We start from the raw sequence: 26,971 nt of genomic DNA on the forward strand, positions 1-26,971 counted from the left end.
GACATTTTTTTTTACTGAATGAGACGCCCAGAATGTACATGAAAATAAAGAATGTGTGTTTCACAATATTAACTATGAAGGATAAAACACTGAATATTGACAACATATTTTACAATCAACCAAAATGCATCAAATATTGTGAAATTTGAACGCGAAGGGTAAAAAAAAAAACCCCACCTACAATCTGAGATATCTCATAGTGACTGAAGTAACTAATTAGATGACCATAGTAACTAATTAGATGACCATAGTAACTAATTAGATGACCATAGTAACTAGTATATCATGCATATTCCAAGCATGTAAAGACTTAGTATAGTTGAAGACTTACGGTTATTAGAAAACATGAGTGCACATCATAATGACAGCTACACTTTCCATCTTAAACATCTAAAACAATTATTTGGGAATGTCCGGCGGGCCATTTTGAAAAGCTCAACGGGCCCCATGTGGCCCCCGGGCCTTAATTTGCACAGGTCTGATCTAAATGGTATATGTGTATTAGGTTTGTATGGTATACCAGTATTATTATAATACCGCGATACTAATGAATCATATTCGGTACTATACCACCTCTAAAAAGTACCGGTATACCCAAATTTGTGGTATTATCCAAAACTAATGTAAAGTATCAAAGAAGAGAAGAATAAGTGATTATTACATTTGAACAGAAGTGTAGATAGAACATGTTAAAACAGAAAATAAGCAGATATTAACAGTAAATGAACAAGTAGATTAATAATCCCTTTTTTTACAGTTTGTCCCTCATGTGTACAAAATAATAGGTGTATAAATGACACAATATGTTACTGCATAGACTAATTAGGAGTCTTTGTTTGTTTACTTACTACTAAAAGACAAGTTGTCTAGTACGTTCACTATTTTATTTAAGGACTAAATTGCAATAAGACACATATGTTTCATGTATTTTTGTTAAAATAAAGCCAAAAAAGCCTTTTTTTTATGGTCCCCTTTTATTTAGTATATTTTGGTACCAAATATTTGGTATCGGGACAACACTAATGTGTATATAATGTCTTATGATTAGGGCTGTCAAAATTAACGAGTTATTTTCTGTGATTAAAAACAAAAAAGTTATTGCAATAATCATAAACACACTTAGATTAATCATGCAGTATATTTTGACCGTACAAAGTCTTTTACCGTAACTGCAGTGGTCAGATGAAAACATTATATTTGATCACATAATTACAGTTACGCATGAGAAGGTATTTGTGGTGATAGTTGTTGTACATAATAGAGCCACTAGATGGCAGGCTAGGACCATGTGTGTGTGTGGGTGAGTGCTTTAGTGAATATAGCTAGAAGAAGAACAAACCAGCGGGTGTCTGTCATTAGCTGACGTCATTAATGACGTAATAGTAAACAGTTTCAATGGTTGTCCGACATGAAAGTAGCACTGCTCTTTACCGTGGCTGCACTTGAAGGTAAGAAAGACATTTGGTAGGAACGCATTTGACAGCATCGGACGACGATTTGATGAACATTGCTCACCGAAGAAAAATGTAACTTTTGAACGATACGAGTTTCGCTCACGCATGCAGCTGAAAGTGTTGACACTTGTGTGACTGAGTTAAAACTATATATATATATATATATATGTATATATATATAATATATGTATATATATATATAACTGTCTTGCTTCAACAGCACAATGCTGGTCCTTTAGTTGTAAGAAACGTCTGAAAACATCATCAGGAGTCCCGACAAAATCCGAAAATGCCAAAAAATTCATATTTTTTGCAAACTTTTTTTTGCTAAAATGTCATAAGGGGAGATCCTTACAGAAAAACTAAAAAAAAACGTTCTCGCTTCTACAGCACAATATTGGTGCTGTAGTTGTAGGAGATGTCTCAAAACGTCATCAGGAGTCCTGACTAAACCCGTAAATGTAAGAAAATGTAAGAAAATGCATTTTTTAAGAAAAACATTTTTTGCTAAAATGTCGTAAGGGGGGACCCTGTCGTAAAAATTCCAAAAAACGGACTTGCTTCAGCAGCACAATTCTGGTGCTGTAGTTGTAGGAGATGTCTCAAAACGTCATCAGGAGTCCCGACTAAACCCGAAAATGGAAGAAATTAGAAGAAAATGCATATTTTACGGAAAATTTTTTTTTGCCAAATGTCGTAAAAAAATTCCAAAAAACGGACTTGCTTCAGCAGCACAATTCTGGTGCTGTAGTTGTAAGAGATATCTCAAAACGTCATCAGGAGTCCCGACTAAACCCGTAAATGTAAGAAAATGCATTTTTTAAGAAACATTTTTTTTGCTAAAATGTCGTAAGGGGGGACCCTGTCGTAAAAATTCCAAAAACGGACTTGCTTCATCAGCACAATTCTGGTGCTGTAGTTGTAGGAGATGTCTCAAAACGTCATCAGGAGTCCCGACTAAACCCGTAAATGTAAGAAAATGTAAGAAAATGCATATTTTACGAAAAACATTTTTTGCTAAAATGTCGTAAGGGGGGACCCTGTCGTAAAAATTCCAAAAAACGGACTTGCTTCAGCAGCACAATTCTGGTGCTGTAGTTGTAGGAGATGTCTCAAAACGTCATCAGGAGTCCCGACTAAACCCGAAAATGGAAGAAATTAGAAGAAAATGCATATTTTACGGGAAAAAAATATTTTGCAAAATGTCGTAAAAAAATTCCAAAAAACGGACTTGCTTCAGCAGCACAATTCTGGTGCTGTAGTTGTAAGAGATATCTCAAAACGTCATCAGGAGTCCTGACTAAACCCGTAAATGTAAGAAAATGTAAGAAAATGCATTTTTTAAGAAACATTTTTTTTGCTAAAATGTCGTAAGGGGGGACCCTGTCGTAAAAATTCCAAAAACGGACTTGCTTCAGCAGTACAATTCAATCAATCAATCAATCAATCAATGTTTATTTATATAGCCCTAAATCACTAGTGTCTCAAAGGGCTGTACAAGCCATAACGACATCCTCGGTGTCGAGTGGGTCTGATATAATATTGTGAAAGTCCAACACATCAGCGAAAGTCCAGTCCATGGTGGGGCCAGCGGGAACCATCCCGAGTGGAGACGGGTCAGCAGCGTAGAGATGTCCCCATCTGATGGACAGGCTAGCGGTCCACCCCGGAGCAGAGTAGAAAAGAAAAGAAAAGAAACGGCAGATCAACTGGTCTAAAAAGGGAGTCTATTTAAAGGCTAGAGTATACAAATGAGTTTTAAGATGAGACTTAAATGCTTCTACTGAGGTAGCATCTCTAACTTTTACCGGGAGGGCATTCCATAGTATTGGAGCCCGAATAGAAAACGCTCTATAGCCCGCAGACTTTTTTTGGGCTCTGGGAATCACTAATAAGCCGGAGTTCTTTGAACGCAGATTTCTTGCCGGGACATATGGTACAATACAATCGTCAAGATAGGCAGGAGCTTGACCGTGTAGTATTTTATACGTAAGTAGTAAAACCTTAAAGTCGCATCTTAAGTGCACAGGAAGCCAGTGCAAGTGAGCCAGTATAGGCGTAATATGATCAAACTTTCTTGTTTTTGTCAAAAGTCTAGCAGCCGCATTTTGTACCATCTGTAATCTTTTAATGCTAGACATAGGGAGGCCCGAAAATAATACGTTACAGTAATCGAGACGAGATGTAACGAACGCATGGATAATGATCTCAGCGTCGCTAGTGGACAAGATGGAACGAATTTTAGCGATATTACGGAGATGAAAGAAGGCCGTTTTAGTAACACTCTTAATGTGTGACTCAAACGAGAGAGTTGGGTCGAAGATAATACCCAGATTCTTTACCGAGTCGCCTTGTTTAATTGTTTGGTTGTCAAATGTTAAGGTGGTATTATTAAATAGATGTTGGTGTCTAGCAGGACCGATAATCAGCATTTCCGTTTTCTTAGCGTTGAGTTGCAAAAAGTTAGCGGACATCCATTGTTTAATTTCATTAAGACACGCCTCCAGCTGACTACAGTCCGGCGTGTTGGTCAGCTTTAGGGGCATGTAGAGTTGGGTGTCATCAGCATAACAGTGAAAGCTAACACCGTATTTGCGTATAATGTCACCTAGCGGCAGCATGTAAATACTAAAGAGTGCAGGGCCAAGAACCGAACCCTGGGGAACTCCGCACGTTACCTTGACATAGTCCGAGGTCACATTGTTATGGGAGACACACTGCATCCTGTCAGTAAGATAAGAGTTAAACCAAGACAAGGCTAAGTCTGACATCCCAATACGCGTTTTGATACGCTCTAGTAAAATATTATGATCAACAGTATCGAAAGCGGCGCTAAGATCAAGAAGCAGCAACATAGATGAAGCATCAGAATCCATCGTCAGCAATAGATCATTAGTCATTTTTGCGAGGGCTGTCTCCGTAGAGTGATTTGCCCTGAAACCGGATTGAAAAGGTTCACAGAGATTGTTAGTCACTAAGTGTTCATTTAGCTGCTGTGCGACAATTTTTTCGAGAATTTTCGAGATAAACGGTAGGTGGGACACCGGCCGGTAGTTCACCATGAGGTCAGGATCGAGGTTAGGTCTTTTGAGTAGAGGATGAATAACCGCTTTTTTGAATGCTAGAGGAACAGTACCAGAGGAAAGTGATAGGTTTATAATATTTAACACTGATGGACCTAATAAAACAAAAAGCTCCTTGATAAGTTTCCCAGGAATTGGGTCAAGTAAACATGTTGTTTGTTTTGTCCCATTTACACATTTTAACAATTCCTCCAATGTTATTTCATCAAAGAGAGAGAAACTATTTTGGAGGGCAATGTCCGTCGTATATACAGTCATATTTGTGTTAATAGAACCCAGTTGTGGCTGGGATGCGTTGTCTTTAATCTCCTTTCTGATGAGTTCAATTTTCTTATTAAAGAAATTCATAAAGTCATCTGCTGAGTGGGTGGAGCTACTGGGAGGAGTCCCTTGTTGGGTTAGCGATGCTACTGTACTAAACAAAAATTTAGGATCATTTTTGTTGAGGTGGATGAGATTTGAGTAATATTTAGCTTTAGCTGAGGTAAGCATGCGTTTATAAGTTATTAAACTATCACTCCATGCTTGATGGAAAACCTCAAGTTTAGTCGCACGCCATTTGCGTTCCAGCTTTCTACATGATAATTTCTGGGCTTTAGTTTCTTCTGTAAACCATGGGGTACGCCTTTTAGGGGCCCTTTTTAGCTTTAGCGGTGCTACAATATCAATGGTGTCGCGCAGGGCGTCGTTAAAGTTGTTAGTGAGGTTATCAATAGAGCCCACATAATTTGGGAAAGGTGCCATTACTGAAGGCAGTAGGTCAGTAAGAGTCGTCGTTGTGGCAGTATTAATGTTGCGGCTGTTATAGTAGTTATTATTATTATTATTAGTTTGTTGACAATGAGTCCGAACTTCGAATTTTATAAGGTAATGATCGGACATTACTTTAGTGTACGGGAGTATCGTAACTTTAGAGGTGGTGACACCCCTGACAAGCACTAGATCTATCGTATTACCGTTGCGATGCGTGGGTTCATTTATTATTTGTGTAAGACCACAGCTATCAATTATAGTCTGGAGCGCCACGCATGGAGGGTCCGATGGGGTATTCATATGGATGTTAAAGTCTCCCATTATGATTATATTGTCGGCGTGCGTCACTAGATCAGCAACGAACTCTGAAAATTCATTGATAAAGTCCGAATAGGGCCCAGGGGGGCGGTAGATGACAGCCAGGTGGAGAGGCAGCGGTGTGACAAACCTCATAGTGAGCACCTCAAACGAGTTATATTTATTATTTAGGTCCGAGGTAAGGCTAAAGTTTTTGTTGTATATTAGTGCAACACCCCCACCCCTTTTAATGTGGCGGGCAATATGCGTTCCCGCATAGCCAGGAGGAGACGCCTCACCCAGCGCAAAAAATTCGTCTGGTTTGAGCCAGGTCTCGGCTAAACCAACGACATCAAGATTGTTGTCTCTGATGACTTCATTAACTAATAACGTTTTGGAAGACAATGACCTTATGTTTAAAAAGCCCATATTATAGGTAGTGGGCTGTTTTGAGGAGTTTTTGTTGAAAGTATCCGTAGTAGCAATATTAATAATGTTACGTTTATTATGCATAGTGCACTTTAAATAATTTCGACCATATCTAGGAATTGATATGACAGGAATTTTTAGATTGTTTGCCACCTCAGTAAAATGCATGTCCACCTCTGACGCAGAAAAAACATTATGTGAGTTGTATATTATTCTAGAAGAATTGCTATGTGTGCAGGGATTATCCAGCCTGGCGCTGGCTAGTTCTAGCTTAACAGACTCCTTATTAGCGCTTCTTTGTGGATTAGCATTTAGCTTTTTCGTTAGCCCCGCTAACAACAAAGCATTTAGCTTTGTTGTTAGCCCCGCCCGACACCCCCGCTTCTGCTTCCGAGCGCACCGCTTACGTCTCTTTCGCTGACCGTCTCCGCTGGTAGTCGACGCCGCTGCTTCAAAGGCCACTGCTGTAGTTGTAGGAGATGTCTCAAAACGTCATCAGGAGTCCCGACTAAACCCGTAAATGTAAGAAAATGTAAGAAAATGCATTTTTTAAGAAAAAAATTTTTTGCTAAAATGTCGTAAGGGGGGACCCTGTCGTAAAAATTCCAAAAAACGGACTTGCTTCAGCAGCACAATTCTGGTGCTGTAGTTGTAGGAGATGTCTCAAAACGTCATCAGGAGTCCCGACTAAACCCGAAAATGGAAGAAATTAGAAGAAAATGCATATTTTACGGGAAAAAAATATTTTGCAAAATGTCGTAAAAAAATTCCAAAAAACGGACTTGCTTCAGCAGCACAATTCTGGTGCTGTAGTTGTAAGAGATATCTCAAAACGTCATCAGGAGTCCCGACTAAACCCGAAAATGTAAGAAAATGCATTTTTTAAGAAACATTTTTTTTGCTAAAATGTCGTAAGGGGGGACCCTGTCGTAAAAATTCCAAAAACGGACTTGCTTCAGCAGTACAATTCTGGTGCTGTAGTTGTAGGAGATGTCTCAAAACGTCATCAGGAGTCCCGACTAAACCCGTAAATGTAAGAAAATGTAAGAAAATGCATATTTTACGAAAAACATTTTTTGCTAAAATGTCGTAAGGGGGGACCCTGTCGTAAAAATTCCAAAAAACGGACTTGCTTCAGCAGTACAATTCTGGTGCTGTAGTTGTAGGAGATGTCTCAAAACGTCATCAGGAGTCCCGACTAAACCCGAAAATGGAAGAAATTAGAAGAAAATGCATATTTTACGGAAAATTTTTTTTTGCCAAATGTCGTAAAAAAATTCCAAAAAACGGACTTGCTTCAGCAGCACAATTCTGGTGCTGTAGTTGTAAGAGATATCTCAAAACGTCATCAGGAGTCCCGACTAAACCCGTAAATGTAAGAAAATGCATTTTTTAAGAAACATTTTTTTTGCTAAAATGTCGTAAGGGGGGACCCTGTCGTAAAAATTCCAAAAACGGACTTGCTTCATCAGCACAATTCTGGTGCTGTAGTTGTAGGAGATGTCTCAAAACGTCATCAGGAGTCCCGACTAAACCCGTAAATGTAAGAAAATGTAAGAAAATGCATATTTTACGAAAAACATTTTTTGCTAAAATGTCGTAAGGGGGGACCCTGTCGTAAAAATTCCAAAAAACGGACTTGCTTCAGCAGCACAATTCTGGTGCTGTAGTTGTAGGAGATGTCTCAAAACGTCATCAGGAGTCCCGACTAAACCCGAAAATGGAAGAAATTAGAAGAAAATGCATATTTTACGGGAAAAAAATATTTTGCAAAATGTCGTAAAAAAATTCCAAAAAACGGACTTGCTTCAGCAGCACAATTCTGGTGCTGTAGTTGTAAGAGATATCTCAAAACGTCATCAGGAGTCCCGACTAAACCCGTAAATGTAAGAAAATGCATTTTTTAAGAAACATTTTTTTTGCTAAAATGTCGTAAGGGGGGACCCTGTCGTAAAAATTCCAAAAACGGACTTGCTTCATCAGCACAATTCTGGTGCTGTAGTTGTAGGAGATGTCTCAAAACGTCATCAGGAGTCCCGACTAAACCCGTAAATGTAAGAAAATGTAAGAAAATGCATATTTTACGAAAAACATTTTTTGCTAAAATGTCGTAAGGGGGGACCCTGTCGTAAAAATTCCAAAAAACGGACTTGCTTCAGCAGCACAATTCTGGTGCTGTAGTTGTAGGAGATGTCTCAAAACGTCATCAGGAGTCCCGACTAAACCCGAAAATGGAAGAAATTAGAAGAAAATGCATATTTTACGGGAAAAAAATATTTTGCAAAATGTCGTAAAAAAATTCCAAAAAACGGACTTGCTTCAGCAGCACAATTCTGGTGCTGTAGTTGTAAGAGATATCTCAAAACGTCATCAGGAGTCCTGACTAAACCCGTAAATGTAAGAAAATGTAAGAAAATGCATTTTTTAAGAAACATTTTTTTTGCTAAAATGTCGTAAGGGGGGACCCTGTCGTAAAAATTCCAAAAACGGACTTGCTTCAGCAGTACAATTCTGGTGCTGTAGTTGTAGGAGATGTCTCAAAACGTCATCAGGAGTCCCGACTAAACCCGTAAATGTAAGAAAATGTAAGAAAATGCATTTTTTAAGAAAAAAAATTTTTGCTAAAATGTCGTAAGGGGGGACCCTGTCGTAAAAATTCCAAAAAACGGACTTGCTTCAGCAGCACAATTCTGGTGCTGTAGTTGTAGGAGATGTCTCAAAACGTCATCAGGAGTCCCGACTAAACCCGAAAATGGAAGAAATTAGAAGAAAATGCATATTTTACGGGAAAAAAATATTTTGCAAAATGTCGTAAAAAAATTCCAAAAAACGGACTTGCTTCAGCAGCACAATTCTGGTGCTGTAGTTGTAAGAGATATCTCAAAACGTCATCAGGAGTCCCGACTAAACCCGAAAATGTAAGAAAATGCATTTTTTAAGAAACATTTTTTTTGCTAAAATGTCGTAAGGGGGGACCCTGTCGTAAAAATTCCAAAAACGGACTTGCTTCAGCAGTACAATTCTGGTGCTGTAGTTGTAGGAGATGTCTCAAAACGTCATCAGGAGTCCCGACTAAACCCGTAAATGTAAGAAAATGTAAGAAAATGCATATTTTACGAAAAACATTTTTTGCTAAAATGTCGTAAGGGGGGACCCTGTCGTAAAAATTCCAAAAAACGGACTTGCTTCAGCAGTACAATTCTGGTGCTGTAGTTGTAGGAGATGTCTCAAAACGTCATCAGGAGTCCCGACTAAACCCGAAAATGGAAGAAATTAGAAGAAAATGCATATTTTACGGGAAAAAAATATTTTGCAAAATGTCGTAAAAAAATTCCAAAAAACGGACTTGCTTCAGCAGCACAATTCTGGTGCTGTAGTTGTAAGAGATATCTCAAAACGTCATCAGGAGTCCTGACTAAACCCGTAAATGTAAGAAAATGTAAGAAAATGCATTTTTTAAGAAACATTTTTTTTGCTAAAATGTCGTAAGGGGGGACCCTGTCGTAAAAATTCCAAAAAACGGACTTGCTTCAGCAGCACAATTCTGGTGCTGTAGTTGTAGGAGATGTCTCAAAACGTCATCAGGAGTCCCGACTAAACCCGTAAATGTAAGAAAATGTAAGAAAATGCATTTTTTAAGAAAAATTTTTTTTGCTAAAATGTCGTAAGGGGGGACCCTGTCGTAAAAATTCCAAAAAACGGACTTGCTTCAGCAGCACAATTCTGGTGCTGTAGTTGTAGGAGATGTCTCAAAACGTCATCAGCAGTCCCGACTAAACCCGAAAATGGAAGAAATTAGAAGAAAATGCATATTTTACGGGAAAAAAATATTTTGCAAAATGTCGTAAAAAAATTCCAAAAAACGGACTTTCTTCAGCAGCACAATTCTGGTGCTGTAGTTGTAAGAGATATCTCAAAACGTCATCAGGAGTCCCGACTAAACCCGAAAATGTAAGAAAATGCATTTTTTAAGAAACATTTTTTTTGCTAAAATGTCGTAAGGGGGGACCCTGTCGTAAAAATTCCAAAAACGGACTTGCTTCATCAGCACAATTCTGGTGCTGTAGTTGTAGGAGATGTCTCAAAACGTCATCAGGAGTCCCGAATAAACCCGTAAATGTAAGAAAATGTAAGAAAATGCATATTTTACGAAAAACATTTTTTGCTAAAATGTCGTAAGGGGGGACCCTGTCGTAAAAATTCCAAAAAACGGACTTGCTTCAGCAGTACAATTCTGGTGCTGTAGTTGTAGGAGATGTCTCAAAACGTCATCAGGAGTCCCGAATAAACCCGTAAATGTAAGAAAATGTAAGAAAATGCATATTTTACGAAAAACATTTTTTTCTAAAATGTCGTAAGGGGGGACCCTGTCGTAAAAATTCCAAAAAAACGGACTTGCTTCAGCAGTACAATTCTGGTGCTGTAGTTGTAGGAGATGTCTCAAAACGTCATCAGGAGTCCCGAATAAACCCGTAAATGTAAGAAAATGTAAGAAAATGCATATTTTACGAAAAACATTTTTTGCTAAAATGTCGTAAGGGGGGACCCTGTCGTAAAAATTCCAAAAAACGGACTTGCTTCAGCAGTACAATTCTGGTGCTGTAGTTGTAGGAGATGTCTCAAAACGTCATCAGGAGTCCCGACTAAACCCGTAAATGTAAGAAAATGTAAGAAAATGCATTTTTTAAGAAATTTTTTTTTTGCTAAAATGTCGTAAGGGACCCTGTCGTAAAAATTCCAAAAAACGGACTTGCTTCAGCAGCACAATTCTGGTGCTGTAGTTGTAGGAGATGTCTCAAAACGTCATCAGGAGTCCCGACTAAACCCGAAAATGGAAGAAATTAGAAGAAAATGCATATTTTACGGGAAAAAAATATTTTGCAAAATGTCGTAAAAAAATTCCAAAAAACGGACTTGCTTCAGCAGCACAATTCTGGTGCTGTAGTTGTAAGAGATATCTCAAAACGTCATCAGGAGTCCCGACTAAACCCGTAAATGTAAGAAAATGTAAGAAAATGCATTTTTTAAGAAACATTTTTTTTGCTAAAATGTCGTAAGGGGGGACCCTGTCGTAAAAATTCCAAAAACGGACTTGCTTCAGCAGCACAATTCTGGTGCTGTAGTTGTAGGAGATGTCTCAAAACGTCATCAGGAGTCCCGAATAAACCCGTAAATGTAAGAAAATGTAAGAAAATGCATATTTTACGAAAAACATTTTTTGCTAAAATGTCGTAAGGGGGGACCCTGTCGTAAAAATTCCAAAAAACGGACTTGCTTCAGCAGTACAATGCTGGTGCTGTAGTTGTAGGAGATGTCTCAAAACGTCATCAGGAGTCCCGAATAAACCCGTAAATGTAAGAAAATGTAAGAAAATGCATTTTTTAAGAAACATTTTTTTTGCTAAAATGTCGTAAGGGGGGACCCTGTCGTAAAAATTCCAAAAACGGACTTGCTTCAGCAGTACAATTCTGGTGCTGTAGTTGTAGGAGATGTCTCAAAACGTCATCAGGAGTCCCGAATAAACCCGTAAATGTAAGAAAATGTAAGAAAATGCATATTTTACGAAAAACATTTTTTGCTAAAATGTCGTAAGGGGGGACCCTGTCGTAAAAATTCCAAAAAACGGACTTGCTTCAGCAGTACAATTCTGGTGCTGTAGTTGTAGGAGATGTCTCAAAACGTCATCAGGAGTCCCGAATAAACCCGTAAATGTAAGAAAATGTAAGAAAATGCATATTTTACGAAAAACATTTTTTGCTAAAATGTCGTAAGGGGGGACCCTGTCGTAAAAATTCCAAAAAACGGACTTGCTTCAGCAGTACAATTCTGGTGCTGTAGTTGTAGGAGATGTCTCAAAACGTCATCAGGAGTCCCGACTAAACCCGTAAATGTAAGAAAATGTAAGAAAATGCATTTTTTAAGAAATTTTTTTTTTGCTAAAATGTCGTAAGGGACCCTGTCGTAAAAATTCCAAAAAACGGACTTGCTTCATCAGCACAATTCTGGTGCTGTAGTTGTAGGAGATGTCTCAAAACGTCATCAGGAGTCCCGACTAAACCCGAAAATGGAAGAAATTAGAAGAAAATACATATTTTACGGGAAAAAAATATTTTGCAAAATGTCATAAAAAAATTCCAAAAAACGGACTTGCTTCAGCAGCACAATTCTGGTGCTGTAGTTGTAAGAGATATCTCAAAACGTCATCAGGAGTCCCGACTAAACCCGTAAATGTAAGAAAATGTAAGAAAATGCATATTTTACGAAAAACATTTTTTGCTAAAATGTCGTAAGGGGGGACCCTGTCGTAAAAATTCCAAAAAACGGACTTGCTTCAGCAGTACAATTCTGGTGCTGTAGTTGTAGGAGATGTCTCAAAACGTCATCAGGAGTCCCGACTAAACCCGTAAATGTAAGAAAATGTAAGAAAATGCATTTTTTAAGAAAAACATTTTTTGCTAAAATGTCGTAAGGGGGGACCCTGTCGTAAAAATTCCAAAAAACGGACTTGCTTCATCAGCACAATTCTGGTGCTGTAGTTGTAGGAGATGTCCAAAACGTCATCAGGAGTCCCGAATAAACCCGTAAATGTAAGAAAATGTAAGAAAATGCATATTTTACGGAAAACATTTTTTGCTAAAATGTCGTAAGGGGGGACCCTGTCGTAAAAATTCCAAAAAACGGACTTGCTTCATCAGCACAATTCTGGTGCTGTAGTTGTAGGAGATGTCTCAAAACGTCATCAGGAGTCCCGACTAAACCCGAAAATGGAAGAAATTAGAAGAAAATGCATATTTTACGGAAAAATTTTTTTTGCAAAAGTCGTAAAAAAATTCCAAAAAACGGACTTGCTTCAGCAGCACAATTGTGGTGCTGTAGTTGTAAGAGATATCTCAAAACGTCATCAGGAGTCCCGACTAAACCCGTAAATGTAAGAAAATGTAAGAAAATGCATTTTTTAAGAAACATTTTTTTTGCTAAAATGTCGTAAGGGGGGACCCTGTCGTAAAAATTCCAAAAAACGGACTTGCTTCAGCAGTACAATTCTGGTGCTGTAGTTGTAGGAGATGTCTCAAAACGTCATCAGGAGTCCCGACTAAACCCGTAAATGTAAGAAAATGTAAGAAAATGCATTTTTTAAGAAAATTTTTTTTTGCTAAAATGTCGTAAGGGACCCTGTCGTAAAAATTCCAAAAAACGGACTTGCTTCATCAGCACAATTCTGGTGCTGTAGTTGTAGGAGATGTCTCAAAACGTCATCAGGAGTCCCGACTAAACCCGAAAATGGAAGAAATTAGAAGAAAATGCATATTTTACGGGAAAAAAATATTTTGCAAAATGTCGTAAAAAAATTCCAAAAAACGGACTTGCTTCAGCAGCACAATTCTGGTGCTGTAGTTGTAAGAGATATCTCAAAACGTCATCAGGAGTCCCGACTAAACCCGTAAATGTAAGAAAATGTAAGAAAATGCATATTTTACGAAAAACATTTTTTGCTAAAATGTCGTAAGGGGGGACCCTGTCGTAAAAATTCCAAAAAACGGACTTGCTTCAGCAGCACAATTCTGGTGCTGTAGTTGTAGGAGATGTCTCAAAACGTCATCAGGAGTCCCGACTAAACCCGAAAATGGAAGAAATTAGAAGACAATGCATATTTTACGGAAAATTTTTTTTTGCAAAATGTCGTAAAAAAATTCCAAAAAACGGACTTTCTTCAGCAGCACAATTCTGGTGCTGTAGTTGTAAGAGATATCTCAAAACGTCATCAGGAGTCCCGAATAAACCCGTAAATGTAAGAAAATGTAAGAAAATGCATATTTTACGAAAAACATTTTTTGCTAAAATGTCGTAAGGGGGGACCCTGTCGTAAAAATTCCAAAAAACGGACTTGCTTCAGCAGTACAATTCTGGTGCTGTAGTTGTAGGAGATGTCTCAAAACGTCATCAGGAGTCCCTACTAAACCCGAAAATGGAAGAAATTAGAAGAAAATGCATATTTTACGGGAAAAAAATATTTTGCAAAATGTCGTAAAAAAATTCCAAAAAACGGACTTGCTTCAGCAGCACAATTCTGGTGCTGTAGTTGTAAGAGATATCTCAAAACGTCATCAGGAGTCCCGACTAAACCCGTAAATGTAAGAAAATGTAAGAAAATGCATTTTTTAAGAAACATTTTTTGCTAAAATGTCGTAAGGGGGGACCCTGTCGTAAAAATTCCAAAAAACGGACTTGCTTCAGCAGTACAATTCTGGTGCTGTAGTTGTAGGAGATGTCTCAAAACGTCATCAGGAGTCCCGACTAAACCCGAAAATGGAAGAAATTAGAAGAAAATGCATATTTTACGGAAAATTTTTTTTTGCCAAATGTCGTAAAAAAATTCCAAAAAACGGACTTGCTTCAGCAGCACAATTCTGGTGCTGTAGTTGTAAGAGATATCTCAAAACGTCATCAGGAGTCCCGACTAAACCCGTAAATGTAAGAAAATGCATTTTTTAAGAAACATTTTTTTTGCTAAAATGTCGTAAGGGGGGACCCTGTCGTAAAAATTCCAAAAACGGACTTGCTTCATCAGCACAATTCTGGTGCTGTAGTTGTAGGAGATGTCTCAAAACGTCATCAGGAGTCCCGACTAAACCCGTAAATGTAAGAAAATGTAAGAAAATGCATATTTTACGAAAAACATTTTTTGCTAAAATGTCGTAAGGGGGGACCCTGTCGTAAAAATTCCAAAAAACGGACTTGCTTCAGCAGCACAATTCTGGTGCTGTAGTTGTAGGAGATGTCTCAAAACGTCATCAGGAGTCCCGACTAAACCCGAAAATGGAAGAAATTAGAAGAAAATGCATATTTTACGGGAAAAAAATATTTTGCAAAATGTCGTAAAAAAATTCCAAAAAACGGACTTGCTTCAGCAGCACAATTCTGGTGCTGTAGTTGTAAGAGATATCTCAAAACGTCATCAGGAGTCCCGACTAAACCCGTAAATGTAAGAAAATGCATTTTTTAAGAAACATTTTTTTTGCTAAAATGTCGTAAGGGGGGACCCTGTCGTAAAAATTCCAAAAACGGACTTGCTTCATCAGCACAATTCTGGTGCTGTAGTTGTAGGAGATGTCTCAAAACGTCATCAGGAGTCCCGACTAAACCCGTAAATGTAAGAAAATGTAAGAAAATGCATATTTTACGAAAAACATTTTTTGCTAAAATGTCGTAAGGGGGGACCCTGTCGTAAAAATTCCAAAAAACGGACTTGCTTCAGCAGCACAATTCTGGTGCTGTAGTTGTAGGAGATGTCTCAAAACGTCATCAGGAGTCCCGACTAAACCCGAAAATGGAAGAAATTAGAAGAAAATGCATATTTTACGGGAAAAAAATATTTTGCAAAATGTCGTAAAAAAATTCCAAAAAACGGACTTGCTTCAGCAGCACAATTCTGGTGCTGTAGTTGTAAGAGATATCTCAAAACGTCATCAGGAGTCCTGACTAAACCCGTAAATGTAAGAAAATGTAAGAAAATGCATTTTTTAAGAAACATTTTTTTTGCTAAAATGTCGTAAGGGGGGACCCTGTCGTAAAAATTCCAAAAACGGACTTGCTTCAGCAGTACAATTCTGGTGCTGTAGTTGTAGGAGATGTCTCAAAACGTCATCAGGAGTCCCGACTAAACCCGTAAATGTAAGAAAATGTAAGAAAATGCATTTTTTAAGAAAAAAAATTTTTGCTAAAATGTCGTAAGGGGGGACCCTGTCGTAAAAATTCCAAAAAACGGACTTGCTTCAGCAGCACAATTCTGGTGCTGTAGTTGTAGGAGATGTCTCAAAACGTCATCAGGAGTCCCGACTAAACCCGAAAATGGAAGAAATTAGAAGAAAATGCATATTTTACGGGAAAAAAATATTTTGCAAAATGTCGTAAAAAAATTCCAAAAAACGGACTTGCTTCAGCAGCACAATTCTGGTGCTGTAGTTGTAAGAGATATCTCAAAACGTCATCAGGAGTCCCGACTAAACCCGAAAATGTAAGAAAATGCATTTTTTAAGAAACATTTTTTTTGCTAAAATGTCGTAAGGGGGGACCCTGTCGTAAAAATTCCAAAAACGGACTTGCTTCAGCAGTACAATTCTGGTGCTGTAGTTGTAGGAGATGTCTCAAAACGTCATCAGGAGTCCCGACTAAACCCGTAAATGTAAGAAAATGTAAGAAAATGCATATTTTACGAAAAACATTTTTTGCTAAAATGTCGTAAGGGGGGACCCTGTCGTAAAAATTCCAAAAAACGGACTTGCTTCAGCAGTACAATTCTGGTGCTGTAGTTGTAGGAGATGTCTCAAAACGTCATCAGGAGTCCCGACTAAACCCGAAAATGGAAGAAATTAGAAGAAAATGCATATTTTACGGGAAAAAAATATTTTGCAAAATGTCGTAAAAAAATTCCAAAAAACGGACTTGCTTCAGCAGCACAATTCTGGTGCTGTAGTTGTAAGAGATATCTCAAAACGTCATCAGGAGTCCTGACTAAACCCGTAAATGTAAGAAAATGTAAGAAAATGCATTTTTTAAGAAACATTTTTTTTGCTAAAATGTCGTAAGGGGGGACCCTGTCGTAAAAATTCCAAAAAACGGACTTGCTTCAGCAGCACAATTCTGGTGCTGTAGTTGTAGGAGATGTCTCAAAACGTCATCAGGAGTCCCGACTAAACCCGTAAATGTAAGAAAATGTAAGAAAATGCATTTTTTAAGAAAAATTTTTTTTGCTAAAATGTCGTAAGGGGGGACCCTGTCGTAAAAATTCCAAAAAACGGACTTGCTTCAGCAGCACAATTCTGGTGCTGTAGTTGTAGGAGATGTCTCAAAACGTCATCAGCAGTCCCGACTAAACCCGAAAATGGAAGAAATTAGAAGAAAATGCATATTTTACGGGAAAAAAATATTTTGCAAAATGTCGTAAAAAAATTCCAAAAAACGGACTTTCTTCAGCAGCACAATTCTGGTGCTGTAGTTGTAAGAGATATCTCAAAACGTCATCAGGAGTCCCGACTAAACCCGAAAATGTAAGAAAATGCATTTTTTAAGAAACATTTTTTTTGCTAAAATGTCGTAAGGGGGGACCCTGTCGTAAAAATTCCAAAAACGGACTTGCTTCATCAGCACAATTCTGGTGCTGTAGTTGTAGGAGATGTCTCAAAACGTCATCAGGAGTCCCGAATAAACCCGTAAATGTAAGAAAATGTAAGAAAATGCATATTTTACGAAAAACATTTTTTGCTAAAATGTCGTAAGGGGGGACCCTGTCGTAAAAATTCCAAAAAACGGACTTGCTTCAGCAGTACAATTCTGGTGCTGTAGTTGTAGGAGATGTCTCAAAACGTCATCAGGAGTCCCGAATAAACCCGTAAATGTAAGAAAATGTAAGAAAATGCATATTTTACGAAAAACATTTTTTTCTAAAATGTCGTAAGGGGGGACCCTGTCGTAAAAATTCCAAAAAAACGGACTTGCTTCAGCAGTACAATTCTGGTGCTGTAGTTGTAGGAGATGTCTCAAAACGTCATCAGGAGTCCCGAATAAACCCGTAAATGTAAGAAAATGTAAGAAAATGCATATTTTACGAAAAACATTTTTTGCTAAAATGTCGTAAGGGGGGACCCTGTCGTAAAAATTCCAAAAAACGGACTTGCTTCAGCAGTACAATTCTGGTGCTGTAGTTGTAGGAGATGTCTCAAAACGTCATCAGGAGTCCCGACTAAACCCGTAAATGTAAGAAAATGTAAGAAAATGCATTTTTTAAGAAATTTTTTTTTTGCTAAAATGTCGTAAGGGACCCTGTCGTAAAAATTCCAAAAAACGGACTTGCTTCAGCAGCACAATTCTGGTGCTGTAGTTGTAGGAGATGTCTCAAAACGTCATCAGGAGTCCCGACTAAACCCGAAAATGGAAGAAATTAGAAGAAAATGCATATTTTACGGGAAAAAAATATTTTGCAAAATGTCGTAAAAAAATTCCAAAAAACGGACTTGCTTCAGCAGCACAATTCTGGTGCTGTAGTTGTAAGAGATATCTCAAAACGTCATCAGGAGTCCCGACTAAACCCGTAAATGTAAGAAAATGTAAGAAAATGCATTTTTTAAGAAACATTTTTTTTGCTAAAATGTCGTAAGGGGGGACCCTGTCGTAAAAATTCCAAAAACGGACTTGCTTCAGCAGCACAATTCTGGTGCTGTAGTTGTAGGAGATGTCTCAAAACGTCATCAGGAGTCCCGAATAAACCCGTAAATGTAAGAAAATGTAAGAAAATGCATATTTTACGAAAAACATTTTTTGCTAAAATGTCGTAAGGGGGGACCCTGTCGTAAAAATTCCAAAAAACGGACTTGCTTCAGCAGTACAATGCTGGTGCTGTAGTTGTAGGAGATGTCTCAAAACGTCATCAGGAGTCCCGAATAAACCCGTAAATGTAAGAAAATGTAAGAAAATGCATTTTTTAAGAAACATTTTTTTTGCTAAAATGTCGTAAGGGGGGACCCTGTCGTAAAAATTCCAAAAACGGACTTGCTTCAGCAGTACAATTCTGGTGCTGTAGTTGTAGGAGATGTCTCAAAACGTCATCAGGAGTCCCGAATAAACCCGTAAATGTAAGAAAATGTAAGAAAATGCATATTTTACGAAAAACATTTTTTGCTAAAATGTCGTAAGGGGGGACCCTGTCGTAAAAATTCCAAAAAACGGACTTGCTTCAGCAGTACAATTCTGGTGCTGTAGTTGTAGGAGATGTCTCAAAACGTCATCAGGAGTCCCGAATAAACCCGTAAATGTAAGAAAATGTAAGAAAATGCATATTTTACGAAAAACATTTTTTGCTAAAATGTCGTAAGGGGGGACCCTGTCGTAAAAATTCCAAAAAACGGACTTGCTTCAGCAGTACAATTCTGGTGCTGTAGTTGTAGGAGATGTCTCAAAACGTCATCAGGAGTCCCGACTAAACCCGTAAATGTAAGAAAATGTAAGAAAATGCATTTTTTAAGAAATTTTTTTTTTGCTAAAATGTCGTAAGGGACCCTGTCGTAAAAATTCCAAAAAACGGACTTGCTTCATCAGCACAATTCTGGTGCTGTAGTTGTAGGAGATGTCTCAAAACGTCATCAGGAGTCCCGACTAAACCCGAAAATGGAAGAAATTAGAAGAAAATACATATTTTACGGGAAAAAAATATTTTGCAAAATGTCATAAAAAAATTCCAAAAAACGGACTTGCTTCAGCAGCACAATTCTGGTGCTGTAGTTGTAAGAGATATCTCAAAACGTCATCAGGAGTCCCGACTAAACCCGTAAATGTAAGAAAATGTAAGAAAATGCATATTTTACGAAAAACATTTTTTGCTAAAATGTCGTAAGGGGGGACCCTGTCGTAAAAATTCCAAAAAACGGACTTGCTTCAGCAGTACAATTCTGGTGCTGTAGTTGTAGGAGATGTCTCAAAACGTCATCAGGAGTCCCGACTAAACCCGTAAATGTAAGAAAATGTAAGAAAATGCATTTTTTAAGAAAAACATTTTTTGCTAAAATGTCGTAAGGGGGGACCCTGTCGTAAAAATTCCAAAAAACGGACTTGCTTCATCAGCACAATTCTGGTGCTGTAGTTGTAGGAGATGTCCAAAACGTCATCAGGAGTCCCGAATAAACCCGTAAATGTAAGAAAATGTAAGAAAATGCATATTTTACGGAAAACATTTTTTGCTAAAATGTCGTAAGGGGGGACCCTGTCGTAAAAATTCCAAAAAACGGACTTGCTTCATCAGCACAATTCTGGTGCTGTAGTTGTAGGAGATGTCTCAAAACGTCATCAGGAGTCCCGACTAAACCCGAAAATGGAAGAAATTAGAAGAAAATGCATATTTTACGGAAAAATTTTTTTTGCAAAAGTCGTAAAAAAATTCCAAAAAACGGACTTGCTTCAGCAGCACAATTGTGGTGCTGTAGTTGTAAGAGATATCTCAAAACGTCATCAGGAGTCCCGACTAAACCCGTAAATGTAAGAAAATGTAAGAAAATGCATTTTTTAAGAAACATTTTTTTTGCTAAAATGTCGTAAGGGGGGACCCTGTCGTAAAAATTCCAAAAAACGGACTTGCTTCAGCAGTACAATTCTGGTGCTGTAGTTGTAGGAGATGTCTCAAAACGTCATCAGGAGTCCCGACTAAACCCGTAAATGTAAGAAAATGTAAGAAAATGCATTTTTTAAGAAAATTTTTTTTTGCTAAAATGTCGTAAGGGACCCTGTCGTAAAAATTCCAAAAAACGGACTTGCTTCATCAGCACAATTCTGGTGCTGTAGTTGTAGGAGATGTCTCAAAACGTCATCAGGAGTCCCGACTAAACCCGAAAATGGAAGAAATTAGAAGAAAATGCATATTTTACGGGAAAAAAATATTTTGCAAAATGTCGTAAAAAAATTCCAAAAAACGGACTTGCTTCAGCAGCACAATTCTGGTGCTGTAGTTGTAAGAGATATCTCAAAACGTCATCAGGAGTCCCGACTAAACCCGTAAATGTAAGAAAATGTAAGAAAATGCATATTTTACGAAAAACATTTTTTGCTAAAATGTCGTAAGGGGGGACCCTGTCGTAAAAATTCCAAAAAACGGACTTGCTTCAGCAGCACAATTCTGGTGCTGTAGTTGTAGGAGATGTCTCAAAACGTCATCAGGAGTCCCGACTAAACCCGAAAATGGAAGAAATTAGAAGACAATGCATATTTTACGGAAAATTTTTTTTTGCAAAATGTCGTAAAAAAATTCCAAAAAACGGACTTTCTTCAGCAGCACAATTCTGGTGCTGTAGTTGTAAGAGATATCTCAAAACGTCATCAGGAGTCCCGAATAAACCCGTAAATGTAAGAAAATGTAAGAAAATGCATATTTTACGAAAAACATTTTTTGCTAAAATGTCGTAAGGGGGGACCCTGTCGTAAAAATTCCAAAAAACGGACTTGCTTCAGCAGTACAATTCTGGTGCTGTAGTTGTAGGAGATGTCTCAAAACGTCATCAGGAGTCCCTACTAAACCCGAAAATGGAAGAAATTAGAAGAAAATGCATATTTTACGGGAAAAAAATATTTTGCAAAATGTCGTAAAAAAATTCCAAAAAACGGACTTGCTTCAGCAGCACAATTCTGGTGCTGTAGTTGTAAGAGATATCTCAAAACGTCATCAGGAGTCCCGACTAAACCCGTAAATGTAAGAAAATGTAAGAAAATGCATTTTTTAAGAAACATTTTTTGCTAAAATGTCGTAAGGGGGGACCCTGTCGTAAAAATTCCAAAAAACGGACTTGCTTCAGCAGTACAATTCTGGTGCTGTAGTTGTAGGAGATGTCTCAAAACGTCATCAGGAGTCCCGACTAAACCCGAAAATGGAAGAAATTAGAAGAAAATACATATTTTACGGGAAAAAAATATTTTGCAAAATGTCGTAAAAAAATTCCAAAAAACGGACTTGCTTCAGCAGCACAATTCTGGTGCTGTAGTTGTAAGAGATATCTCAAAACGTCATCAGGAGTCCCGACTAAACCCGTAAATGTAAGAAAATGTAAGAAAATGCATATTTTACGAAAAACATTTTTTGCTAAAATGTCGTAAGGGGGGACCCTGTCGTAAAAATTCCAAAAAACGGACTTGCTTCAGCAGCACAATTCTGGTGCTGTAGTTGTAGGAGATGTCTCAAAACGTCATCAGGAGTCCCGACTAAACCCGTAAATGTAAGAAAATGTAAGAAAATGCATTTTTTAAGAAAAACATTTTTTGCTAAAATGTCGTAAGGGGGGACCCTGTCGTAAAAATTCCAAAAAACGGACTTGCTTCATCAGCACAATTCTGGTGCTGTAGTTGTAGGAGATGTCTCAAAACGTCATCAGGAGTCCCGACTAAACCCGAAAATGGAAGAAATTAGAAGAAAATGCATATTTTACGGGAAAAAAATATTTTGCAAAATGTCGTAAAAAAATTCCAAAAAACGGACTTGCTTCAGCAGCACAATTCTGGTGCTGTAGTTGTAAGAGATATCTCAAAACGTCATCAGGAGTCCCGACTAAACCCGTAAATGTAAGAAAATGTAAGAAAATGCATTTTTTAAGAAACATTTTTTTTGCTAAAATGTCGTAAGGGGGGACCCTGTCGTAAAAATTCCAAAAACGGACTTGCTTCAGCAGCACAATTCTGGTGCTGTAGTTGTAGGAGATGTCTCAAAACGTCATCAGGAGTCCCGAATAAACCCGTAAATGTAAGAAAATGTAAGAAAATGCATATTTTACGAAAAACATTTTTTGCTAAAATGTCGTAAGGGGGGACCCTGTCGTAAAAATTCCAAAAAACGGACTTGCTTCAGCAGCACAATTCTGGTGCTGTAGTTGTAGGAGATGTCTCAAAACGTCATCAGGAGTCCCGACTAAACCCGAAAATGGAAGAAATTAGAAGAAAATGCATATTTTACGGAAAAATTTTTTTTGCCAAATGTCGTAAAAAAATTCCAAAAAACGGACTTGCTTCAGCAGCACAATTCTGGTGCTGTAGTTGTAAGAGATATCTCAAAACGTCATCAGGAGTCCCGACTAAACCCGTAAATGTAAGAAAATGCATTTTTTAAGAAACATTTTTTTTGCTAAAATGTCGTAAGGGGGGACCCTGTCGTAAAAATTCCAAAAACGGACTTGCTTCATCAGCACAATTCTGGTGCTGTAGTTGTAGGAGATGTCTCAAAACGTCATCAGGAGTCCCGACTAAACCCGTAAATGTAAGAAAATGTAAGAAAATGCATATTTTACGAAAAACATTTTTTGCTAAAATGTCGTAAGGGGGGACCCTGTCGTAAAAATTCCAAAAAACGGACTTGCTTCAGCAGCACAATTCTGGTGCTGTAGTTGTAGGAGATGTCTCAAAACGTCATCAGGAGTCCCGACTAAACCCGAAAATGGAAGAAATTAGAAGAAAATGCATATTTTACGGGAAAAAAATATTTTGCAAAATGTCGTAAAAAAATTCCAAAAAACGGACTTGCTTCAGCAGCACAATTCTGGTGCTGTAGTTGTAAGAGATATCTCAAAACGTCATCAGGAGTCCCGACTAAACCCGTAAATGTAAGAAAATGCATTTTTTAAGAAACATTTTTTTTGCTAAAATGTCGTAAGGGGGGACCCTGTCGTAAAAATTCCAAAAACGGACTTGCTTCATCAGCACAATTCTGGTGCTGTAGTTGTAGGAGATGTCTCAAAACGTCATCAGGAGTCCCGACTAAACCCGTAAATGTAAGAAAATGTAAGAAAATGCATATTTTACGAAAAACATTTTTTGCTAAAATGTCGTAAGGGGGGACCCTGTCGTAAAAATTCCAAAAAACGGACTTGCTTCAGCAGCACAATTCTGGTGCTGTAGTTGTAGGAGATGTCTCAAAACGTCATCAGGAGTCCCGACTAAACCCGAAAATGGAAGAAATTAGAAGAAAATGCATATTTTACGGGAAAAAAATATTTTGCAAAATGTCGTAAAAAAATTCCAAAAAACGGACTTGCTTCAGCAGCACAATTCTGGTGCTGTAGTTGTAAGAGATATCTCAAAACGTCATCAGGAGTCCTGACTAAACCCGTAAATGTAAGAAAATGCATTTTTTAAGAAACATTTTTTTTGCTAAAATGTCGTAAGGGGGGACCCTGTCGTAAAAATTCCAAAAACGGACTTGCTTCAGCAGTACAATTCTGGTGCTGTAGTTGTAGGAGATGTCTCAAAACGTCATCAGGAGTCCCGACTAAACCCGTAAATGTAAGAAAATGTAAGAAAATGCATTTTTTAAGAAAAAAAATTTTTGCTAAAATGTCGTAAGGGGGGACCCTGTCGTAAAAATTCCAAAAAACGGACTTGCTTCAGCAGCACAATTCTGGTGCTGTAGTTGTAGGAGATGTCTCAAAACGTCATCAGGAGTCCCGACTAAACCCGAAAATGGAAGAAATTAGAAGAAAATGCATATTTTACGGGAAAAAAATATTTTGCAAAATGTCGTAAAAAAATTCCAAAAAACGGACTTGCTTCAGCAGCACAATTCTGGTGCTGTAGTTGTAAGAGATATCTCAAAACGTCATCAGGAGTCCCGACTAAACCCGAAAATGTAAGAAAATGCATTTTTTAAGAAACATTTTTTTTTGCTAAAATGTCGTAAGGGGGGACCCTGTCGTAAAAATTCCAAAAACGGACTTGCTTCAGCAGTACAATTCTGGTGCTGTAGTTGTAGGAGATGTCTCAAAACGTCATCAGGAGTCCCGACTAAACCCGTAAATGTAAGAAAATGTAAGAAAATGCATATTTTACGAAAAACATTTTTTGCTAAAATGTCGTAAGGGGGGACCCTGTCGTAAAAATTCCAAAAAACGGACTTGCTTCAGCAGTACAATTCTGGTGCTGTAGTTGTAGGAGATGTCTCAAAACGTCATCAGGAGTCCCGACTAAACCCGAAAATGGAAGAAATTAGAAGAAAATGCATATTTTACGGGAAAAAAATATTTTGCAAAATGTCGTAAAAAAATTCCAAAAAACGGACTTGCTTCAGCAGCACAATTCTGGTGCTGTAGTTGTAAGAGATATCTCAAAACGTCATCAGGAGTCCTGACTAAACCCGTAAATGTAAGAAAATGTAAGAAAATGCATTTTTTAAGAAACATTTTTTTTTGCTAAAATGTCGTAAGGGGGGACCCTGTCGTAAAAATTCCAAAAAACGGACTTGCTTCAGCAGCACAATTCTGGTGCTGTAGTTGTAGGAGATGTCTCAAAACGTCATCAGGAGTCCCGACTAAACCCGAAAATGGAAGAAATTAGAAGAAAATGCATATTTTACGGGAAAAAAATATTTTGCAAAATGTCGTAAAAAAATTCCAAAAAACGGACTTGCTTCAGCAGCACAATTCTGGTGCTGTAGTTGTAAGAGATATCTCAAAACGTCATCAGGAGTCCCGACTAAACCCGTAAATGTAAGAAAATGTAAGAAAATGCATTTTTTAAGAAACATTTTTTTTGCTAAAATGTCGTAAGGGGGGACCCTGTCGTAAAAATTCCAAAAACGGACTTGCTTCAGCAGCACAATTCTGGTGCTGTAGTTGTAGGAGATGTCTCAAAACGTCATCAGGAGTCCCGAATAAACCCGTAAATGTAAGAAAATGTAAGAAAATGCATATTTTACGAAAAACATTTTTTGCTAAAATGTCGTAAGGGGGGACCCTGTCGTAAAAATTCCAAAAAACGGACTTGCTTCAGCAGTACAATTCTGGTGCTGTAGTTGTAGGAGATGTCTCAAAACGTCATCAGGAGTCCCGACTAAACCCGTAAATGTAAGAAAATGTAAGAAAATGCATTTTTTAAGAAATTTTTTTTTTGCTAAAATGTCGTAAGGGACCCTGTCGTAAAAATTCCAAAAAACGGACTTGCTTCATCAGCACAATTCTGGTGCTGTAGTTGTAGGAGATGTCTCAAAACGTCATCAGGAGTCCCGACTAAACCCGAAAATGGAAGAAATTAGAAGAAAATACATATTTTACGGGAAAAAAATATTTTGCAAAATGTCATAAAAAAATTCCAAAAAACGGACTTGCTTCAGCAGCACAATTCTGGTGCTGTAGTTGTAAGAGATATCTCAAAACGTCATCAGGAGTCCCGACTAAACCCGTAAATGTAAGAAAATGTAAGAAAATGCATATTTTACGAAAAACATTTTTTGCTAAAATGTCGTAAGGGGGGACCCTGTCGTAAAAATTCCAAAAAACGGACTTGCTTCAGCAGTACAATTCTGGTGCTGTAGTTGTAGGAGATGTCTCAAAACGTCATCAGGAGTCCCGACTAAACCCGTAAATGTAAGAAAATGTAAGAAAATGCATTTTTTAAGAAAAACATTTTTTGCTAAAATGTCGTAAGGGGGGACCCTGTCGTAAAAATTCCAAAAAACGGACTTGCTTCATCAGCACAATTCTGGTGCTGTAGTTGTAGGAGATGTCCAAAACGTCATCAGGAGTCCCGAATAAACCCGTAAATGTAAGAAAATGTAAGAAAATGCATATTTTACGGAAAACATTTTTTGCTAAAATGTCGTAAGGGGGGACCCTGTCGTAAAAATTCCAAAAAACGGACTTGCTTCATCAGCACAATTCTGGTGCTGTAGTTGTAGGAGATGTCTCAAAACGTCATCAGGAGTCCCGACTAAACCCGAAAATGGAAGAAATTAGAAGAAAATGCATATTTTACGGAAAATTTTTTTTTGCAAAAGTCGTAAAAAAATTCCAAAAAACGGACTTGCTTCAGCAGCACAATTGTGGTGCTGTAGTTGTAAGAGATATCTCAAAACGTCATCAGGAGTCCCGACTAAACCCGTAAATGTAAGAAAATGTAAGAAAATGCATTTTTTAAGAAACATTTTTTTTGCTAAAATGTCGTAAGGGGGGACCCTGTCGTAAAAATTCCAAAAAACGGACTTGCTTCAGCAGCACAATTCTGGTGCTGTAGTTGTAGGAGATGTCTCAAAACGTCATCAGGAGTCCCGAATAAACCCGTAAATGTAAGAAAATGTAAGAAAATGCATATTTTACGAAAAACATTTTTTGCTAAAATGTCGTAAGGGGGGACCCTGTCGTAAAAATTCCAAAAAACGGACTTGCTTCAGCAGTACAATTCTGGTGCTGTAGTTGTAGGAGATGTCTCAAAACGTCATCAGGAGTCCCGACTAAACCCGTAAATGTAAGAAAATGTAAGAAAATGCATTTTTTAAGAAAATTTTTTTTTGCTAAAATGTCGTAAGGGACCCTGTCGTAAAAATTCCAAAAAACGGACTTGCTTCATCAGCACAATTCTGGTGCTGTAGTTGTAGGAGATGTCTCAAAACGTCATCAGGAGTCCCGACTAAACCCGAAAATGGAAGAAATTAGAAGAAAATGCATA

At 37.8% G+C, this 26,971-nt stretch overlaps 1 protein-coding gene across 1 annotated transcript in view; it reads left to right on the forward strand.

The window, feature by feature from the left end:
* Window positions 1–1,361: 1,361 nt before the first annotated feature.
* Window positions 1,362–26,971, forward strand: part of LOC133640925 (dynein axonemal light chain 1-like) — a 127,515-nt gene continuing 101,905 nt past the window's right edge. Inside the window, exon 1 of the mRNA XM_062034640.1 lies at window positions 1,362–1,448. The gene's annotated coding sequence lies outside the window, so the exon portion shown is untranslated. The remainder of the gene's footprint in view (window positions 1,449–26,971) is intronic.

This window comes from Entelurus aequoreus, linkage group LG23, assembly GCF_033978785.1.
Source record: "Entelurus aequoreus isolate RoL-2023_Sb linkage group LG23, RoL_Eaeq_v1.1, whole genome shotgun sequence".
NCBI lineage: Eukaryota > Metazoa > Chordata > Actinopteri > Syngnathiformes > Syngnathidae > Entelurus > Entelurus aequoreus.